This window comes from Haemaphysalis longicornis, unplaced genomic scaffold, assembly GCF_048455015.1.
Source record: "Haemaphysalis longicornis isolate Haplotype H1 unplaced genomic scaffold, Haemaphysalis longicornis Haplotype H1 scaffold_1, whole genome shotgun sequence".
Taxonomy (NCBI): Eukaryota; Metazoa; Arthropoda; class Arachnida; order Ixodida; family Ixodidae; genus Haemaphysalis; species Haemaphysalis longicornis.
In genome coordinates, this window is record NW_027526203.1 from 67494239 (window position 1) to 67502288 (window position 8050).

Consider the following 8050-nt stretch of genomic DNA (forward strand, 5'->3'; position numbering starts at 1 on the left):
CTGCCAAAGGGCACAAAGAAAAGTTTTACAAAGAGTTACTGACACTGCTAAACTTTTTTCTTTGCATGTACAGGCGGTCACAGAATAAACCGGACCAAGCGAGCGGTGCGCGAATACTATCGGCGCGACACCTTCCGGCCCAGCGCCTGCTGTCGAGATAGCGGAGGGCGCATGCGTATCCCTCCCTATAGTTTGTGCATGTCAGTTTCCTTGACTGCGGCTGCAGCACTCCGTTCCTCTGGAATGCGACGCGCGGCGGCGCCTTGCGCGGCTCGCCTACCGAGCGGGCGTGATGCTTGGCAGCAGCCGGGAGCGTGCGCCATGCGCTGATGCCGCGTAACTGTGCGTTCATCTGGGAATGTTCGTTCGGCGCTCTTTTTATCATTTTATTGACTGAAACGCAAACTGGCGTTGAAGAAAGGCTGCGATAAAGATTCACACATGACTGAACCAGTGCTGGTCGTTATGCGACAAACACACAGTTGATAGAACTAAAAACAGCGATGTTTTTTTTTTATTTCGAGTTTTTCCCGTGCGGCATATGAGAGGCGGTTTAAAGATGGGAGGAGGGAAGAAAGTAGGAAGGAAAGAGTTTATTCGCTTTGCAAAAATAGACCGAAATACACAGCTGTCGGTGTGAGTGAATTGCTATCGAAAAGCAATGAGGCGTTTCCTTCCATGTCACCCATTGGACAGTGATAGCTATGAAGTGTATAAAGCACGTAACTCGTCCTGCATGGTCATATTCTTGAAGAATGCCTTCCCGCGTCCCCATCGAGCAACGGAGGCACATCATGCGACTTTTCATCGAAGGGACTACTCAGTGCGAAAGTTGCCACCTCACCGGGAGGTCTAGGACTTCTGTAAGCCGCATTATTCAAGCTTACCGCGATGATCAGGGCAGACTCATTGACGCAGAGCGCAGCGGGCGGCCTAAAGTCACCAGTGAGGAGCAGGAACTACTGATTGTCGCAGCCGCTGTGGCAGATCCCCTCCTGTCTGCAAAAGAAATTCGACAGGAGCTGTCATTGAATGTCTCTTCCGAGACAATTCGAAGACGACTGAAGGAGGCGGGACTCGGGAGTTGCGTGGCAGCGCAGAAACCGCGCGTGACGGACCGCCAGAGGCTGGAAAGGCTGGAGTTCGCCCGGGCAGTGGAGCGGTGGACAACGGACGAGTGGAGGGAAGTTATATTCACAGACGAATCGACTTTCTCCACTCGCTGGGATCAACAGCGGCGTGTTTGGCGTCCGATGAGCTGCAGGTACGAAACTACACTGTGAAACGTAGCTGGTAATGTGCATTCTAGATGATATATAAACTACTGCAGTCATCATCATCATCAGAAGCAGCCTATCTACGCCCACTGCAGGGCAAAGTCCTCTCTCATTATTCTCCAATTACCTCGGTCCTGTGCCAACTGCGACCAAGTTATCCCCGCAAACTTCTTGATCTCATCTGCCCATCTTTCTGCCACCCCCTGCAACGCTTACCTTCTCTAGGGATCCACTCTGTTAAGCGCTAACCACATGGAGCGATTTTTCCAGCGACGCGACGAGCGACGCGGCTAGGATCCGCAGTCGCCGAACCGAAGTCGCTCGCCAAGGCAACCACATGACAGCGACGGCTCGAGCGACTGAGGATGGCGATTTCAATGTTGCCGCACTGCGCATAGTAACGTGCTTGATACGCTGGTTGTTCGCAAACATTTTTTTGTTCATTTGTCATAAAAAGCACGACTAAAAAGTATTACGCCTTTCTACCTTGCTTTTTGCACTTCATTGCATCTCTAAAACTGGTTTGGGTCAGCGATAGCGCACGCTTTTCCTTCTGCGCCTCGTCTCTCGGCTCCAACATAAACGCCGTGAAGAATTCGCTTTCTTGGCATCGTTTTTCCCACACGGGTCTCACCCAGTGTGTGCGGGAGCCTTCTTGCTTCTGCTTCAGCGTGTACACAAGCTTTGCACGCAAAGCTTTCTTTGCCGCTGCACCGCAAGCGCCGTCTGGTGGATTTGCAAAATCTTCCCCCCCGTTCTCTTCCAAAACCGGAGGTTGCGCACTTACGTAGGGGCTCTCCTATTGGCTAGTCGCTGAGGCCACTTCCGGGAGGCGAGCGACTGTTTCTGGCGACCCAGAACCGAGCGATTCGATGAGCGACTTGGTCCGCGGCGAAAAGTAGTTCGTCGCTAGTCGCGTCGCGCCCCAAGTCGCTTGCATAATCGCTCCATGTGGTGGGGGCTTTACCCTTAATGACCAGCGGTTATCTTGCCTTCGCATTACATGCCCTGCCCACGTCCATTTCTTTTTCTTAATCTCTACTAATATGTCCTTAACACGTGTTTGTTCCCTGACCCACTCCGCTCTCTTCTTGTCCCTTAATGTTACACCTGTCATTTTCCTCTCCATTGCACGCTGAGTCGTTCTCAATTTAATGTGTAAGAGGTCAAATCGGGAGCACGGTTTAATGTGAGAATTGCTGAGCTTTCCTTCGGGGGTCCCGAGTGCAACGCTAAGCGTAATTGTTGAGTCTAGCAATGCATAACTACCTGTTAATAACTATATTTCGGAGCAACCGATATACAATGTCCCTGTAAATTTTATTCAGCTGGGTTCATTTGAAACGTTTTAATCGTAGTTTTATAAGCACCGTTTGTTAAGCGTTTCTTGTCGCTGTTTTTTTACGAAACACTTCGGGTAAACCGCATCGGCTAACGGGGCTTTTGTAATTTCCGATGTGGAAAGAGGATGAAATTGATGCATAGTTTTATACAGGATACTGTTCGCCTACGTGGCAGTGGGGGTGCAGCCTCCCGCTAAAAAAATGTGCCAACAATTTCAATCGATGTAAACTATCGAACACGGCGAATGTCCTTTCATTGATTTATCTAGTATACCCTCCGAACATCTTCGAAGATATCTTTCCTCGGAGATATCTTTCCTGAATGTATTTCTGTATTTAGCCCGATGGTATTTAGATACCAGCCCGGCTACATCCAAAGCGTCCTTTCCAGTGGGAGGTGCTCCGTCAGCGTATGAGGCGCAATGAGTGCGGACGGCCTGGGACCCCTAGTCAGAATTTCCGGGCCATTCAATGCTTCCCAGTGCTGTAACATCATTTCGACAAGTCTGCGCCCCTACGTCTTGGACGGATGCTTCATCCTGCAACAGGACCGAACTCCTGTCTTCACAGCACGAGCCGTGAGCTCACTGATCGAGGAGCACGCCGCGGTGCGACAGCTGCGGTGGCCTCCGCGCGGGGCAGACCTAAATCCGATAGAAAATGTGTGGGGGATTATGAAGATGAATCTCGGCAAACGAAATGACTGCGGTCGCACGGCGGACGAGTTGTGGCAGGCAGTGGAAGATGAATGGGGACTCCTGCGCCCCCGTCCTGAAATCATAAAGTCGCTTTATGAGTCGCTCCCCCGACACATTCGTGAAGTTATCAAAAACGACGGAAACTTCACACACAATTAATAAGGGGAACCACTCGGACAATCACCGATGTTTTTTTTGTACCGAACCGAATAAACCTTCGCTGTATTCAGTACTTGCTATCAACTGTGTGTTTGTCGCATAACGACCAGCACTGTTTTAGTCATGTGTGAATCTTTACCGCAGCCTTTCTTCAACGCCAGTTTGCGTTCCAGTCATTAAAATGATAAAAAGAGCGCCGTACAAACATTCTCAGATGAACGCACAGTTACGCGGCATCAGCGCATGGCGCACGCTCCCGGCTGCTGCCAAGCATCACGCCCGCTCGGTAGGCGAGCCGCGCAAGGCGCTGCCGCGCGTCGCATTCCAGAGGAACGGAGTGCTGCCCTTACAAAAATGGTTATTGAGATTGAATTGAAAGTCAATTGACTTTACTCAGTACAATGTGTTGAGAGTCAATTGACTTTGAACAGAAATTTTGTATTGAGTTCTCGTTGAAAATTGGCCGCCGTGTTTCAATTGAAACTCAACGCTCTGTTTCAATTGAAATTCTATTGACTATAGTCAACATGTCTGTTGATTTCCAATTCACTTTCAGTTGACTCTCAATGCACTTTTTCTGTTGAGTTCCTGTTGTGATGTATCAATTGAAAGTCTATTGAGAAAAGTCGGTGGAGTTCCAGTTGAGTCTGAGTTGACTATCTATTGATTCTCCTGTTGAGTTCCTGTTGAGAAATGTTAAATGAAAACCTATTGAGCATATTCAAGACAGCACGTTTGATTTCATTTTAGTCTTTTATCAAGTTATTTCACCAATTGCCTCGTAAAGTTCAGTTGACTGTACTAAATATATAGTGAGTCTGCTTCAATAATGCAAAAAATCAAGGTGTGCATTGAGCAGGTGAAATAGTGAGGTGTTTCATGGCAACGCTTGCTTTATTGCTCACGAAAGCAGCACGGGAGGACTGGAGCCTTGCAGGGTCCACTTGGCTACTTGACTGTGTAGCTTGCAAAATACAACAAGAAACAGACTTGTTTGTTTCCACCAGTATAGTACGAAATGATTCCGTCCCTTCTTATTAAGCATGCTGGTCTAAGTAGCTTGCTATTTGATATGTTAGATGGTTTGTATTTTCGGAAAGCAAGGCAAGGAGACAGCAGTTCAACAAATGTATAAGCTTGTTTCAGGTTTTAATGCATCAAGGCAAGCTAACCACATCAACTAATTCTACAATGGGTAGGGAGTGGAACGCCTTTACTTGAATGCCTTCCGCATTAAAGCACCTGAAATCTAGAGGAATGACTATGTCCGCAGGGAGCCACAAAATCACCCGCATGGGCTAGTTATCGTGTCTTCCACATCTTTGAGGCCCAAAAGAAATCCGCTTAGGCCTATCAAGACTGGGTGAGCCACTACCAAACCTGTCCAAAAGCATACCTGTCAACCTGTGGATTTTGTTTTGTGAAATTTCAATGCTGGAAATGTCAATAGAAAATTAGATAACTGTCAACTTGCATGAGCTGGTTTACAAAATTGTAGCCTTGATTAAAAAAAACTAGTGTCAGATGGTACTGTAAACTAAAGTTACTACAGCAGGCAATAATTGCAAATGGCTTTATGAATGAATGAGCGCATAATACTTTGTGCTTACTTACTAGTGGAAAAAAATTACATGAACAGTGAAAGAAAAAAAAACTTGCCAGAAAGAACGTGACAGAAAAAAATACGTAAGTTGAATTTCGCAGTCTTTCACGCTCTTGTAACGCTGAAGTATGGTGTGTGCCTTGCAGTACGTATAACAAACAAGTAGCACTAAGCAGCAGCTTGAAGGGATCATATGAGATATGGGTATATCCACATTTTTGCCTTAATCGTAACAATGCCAGAGGAGTGTCCCAGTATAACAAGGTCGTGATGCCAGCTTACACACAACGAGAACACGAAACAGTTTTGTTTGGTGAGAGGAAAAAACAGCACAGTTGCTGTAAATGAGAAAAAATATAAAAGCTTTTTTTTCCCTTTGCTTGGCGAGATTTTCTATACAGCAGCAGCACTAAAACAGTACAGTGATACCGTGCCGACCAATCATTTGGTTAATTCCTAGAGGCAGAACATTTGTGACAACAGATCGACTAAGCCCTCGCGCAATGCCGGTGTAGCATCAGTCAGTGGCACGTCTGACGCCACGTTCAGCCAAAATGTTATTCAGTGATTTTGCTATTACTCACACCACATTCAGCCCAACTTATTCAAAACTGCTCCGGGAAAGGCAATCAGAAGGTTGTGATTATAAGCAATGGCAAATTCCAATTTATGCTAGCAAGTCGAGCAAGTGCTTAGTCAAAACCGGTATTCATCAGTTTGAAAGTTTGACGCCTGTACATGTTCTAGCGCAAACTGCCTAGCACCTGAGACAAAAATTGGCAAATGAGAAATTCCCAGAAAGATACGTGGAGAGAATTGGCACTTTGTGGTAAAAGACTAATATATAACAGCGTGCAGTCTGTTTCCAACTACTCCTTACGCAGCACATTTTTTTCTTCATTGGTTTTAAAACCAAAGTGTCTGCTTGCCTTTAGGGTGTCAAGGTAATGCATCAGACTTGTGTAAAGATGCTTTGGGTTCAAACCCTAGCTTCTGCGGATACACAGTCTCTATTTCCCAAAAGCAATAAATGAATTTGTTATATTCTTGGGCATTATTTCTTTAGCTGGAATGAAGTACGTTTTAGGCCACGTTTCTCACCTGAGTCACTGCTCTGCACTCAGGGAACGCTCTTTCTCCAAACAATCGTTCAAATTAGGAAGCAAATATATTGCCAGCAGCCAGCACTTTAGCTTGTAAGTATATTTTACCACCATGTCTCCTAACTGGTTGAACACACTATACTGTTTGTGACTGGTAGATCTGCCTCTCAGCCTAGCGCTGTCAGGTGTGTTTGCATAGCGCAGTATTCGTGCGTCTGTTATTGATCCGACAGGCACTTGTTCGATTCGACCTCCTTCATTTTTTTTCATTTTCGTTAACTTCGTTCGTCAAACATTTTATTTACCTTAATCATGGTGTTCTTTCTTTTTTTAGGACACTTCATATCAGGCAATACAGGGCTGCTGCTCCGTTGTGTAGCAGCACTGCGTCTAGAATTTTATTCATTCGTCACTTGCCTTCAAAGGTTTTGTTAGACCTTTAGCTTAAGATACATACAAATATACTACATGCGAAAGCAATACAGCAGCGCGGAAGACAGTAAAACTACCGATTGATGTCAAAATGTGTGCCGGTACAATACCCCCTTCAATTTGTTACACTTACGTACAGTATTTTTGAAAAGCTGAAGTGAAATCGTACCCTTTAGGTTGATCTCGAGACGGCATGCATAAAAACACTGTTTATATAGCGACAAATAACCAAGTCGTGAGTATAGCCATTCAGGTAGGTCTGCACAACGCTAGTCATGATGAAATGTACAGGAGCGCTCGGAAAGAATGAACTTACCTTATAACAACGTCGCTCCCAGCGGGGCTCCCAGCGTGGTGCAATTGACGGATTCTAAAGCGTGGCCACTGGTCGGCGACTCTGGCTAGTTTCGGTTTCAAAATTGGGGCGATCCTAGCGGCAGGGTGCTGCGGCGTGGCCCTTCCCTTTCCCTCATCGTTTCTTTCTTTCCACACCACGCAAGCTTCCGCGCCTCCTCACGTATGCGCAACAGCTCACCGGCGCCAATATTTTTTTTTTCTTTCTCTGGGCGCGCACGGCGGGCCAGTTTGGTGCGGGAGTAAGCGAGCCGGTGTGCGAAGAGCTGCGCGGGTTGCCTAAACGCCTGCACGGGCTGAAAGTTTCGATGCATTATAAAATATATACGAATGTATTCTAAACATGGGGCCGTGGGGGAAGGAGCGTCACCAGTCCTGCGCAGCTCTGTGGTGCAGCAACAGAGGGCGAAACAGTTCGGCCAAGTTTCTCGTCTTCTCCAAAAATGACAGGTAATCAAATTAGCTTTGTACAAGTTATAGTGATTAGAAGCCGACCGATTGCAGTCTTCTATTTTCACTTCGCACATGTAACGTGAAGTTAATGAGACATGTCAGTCGTCTCGGAGTGGAAACTAATGTGCAAATATATCCCAGCCTTGCAGTTACACAGTTTGAATAGAAGTAAACGCGCATTCGGCGCGCAAATTCTTGCTCGTAAGGTGAATTTGAGGCGGCATTGCCGTTTTGCGATTGCCTTAGTAACTGCTTGAACGTCAATTCAGGATTCTTATCGATGTATTTTTTGTTGTTGTTTCGTGCAGTGGGTTTGAGTCTTGAGTGGGGCCCCTAGTCGAGGATGGTTCGAGACTTCATTGGACGTTTCCTGTGGTGAATCACCTCAACCCCTCAAAAGTTATCACGCTGCACCTGCTCACAAAGAAGGCAAGCTCAACTGTACGCGCTTCTTGTCATTGACTGCGTACCTATTACCACGGCGATTGTTGGCGCGGGGTGGCGTGCCCTAACCAATTTTTCCGGTGCCATCTTGCTCCAAAAAGGATATTTGCGGCAAAACTGCTGCCAAACGTTGCTTCAGTGCTCCGAAAAATCTGACGTAAAACCGCGGTGTTCAATGCCAGTC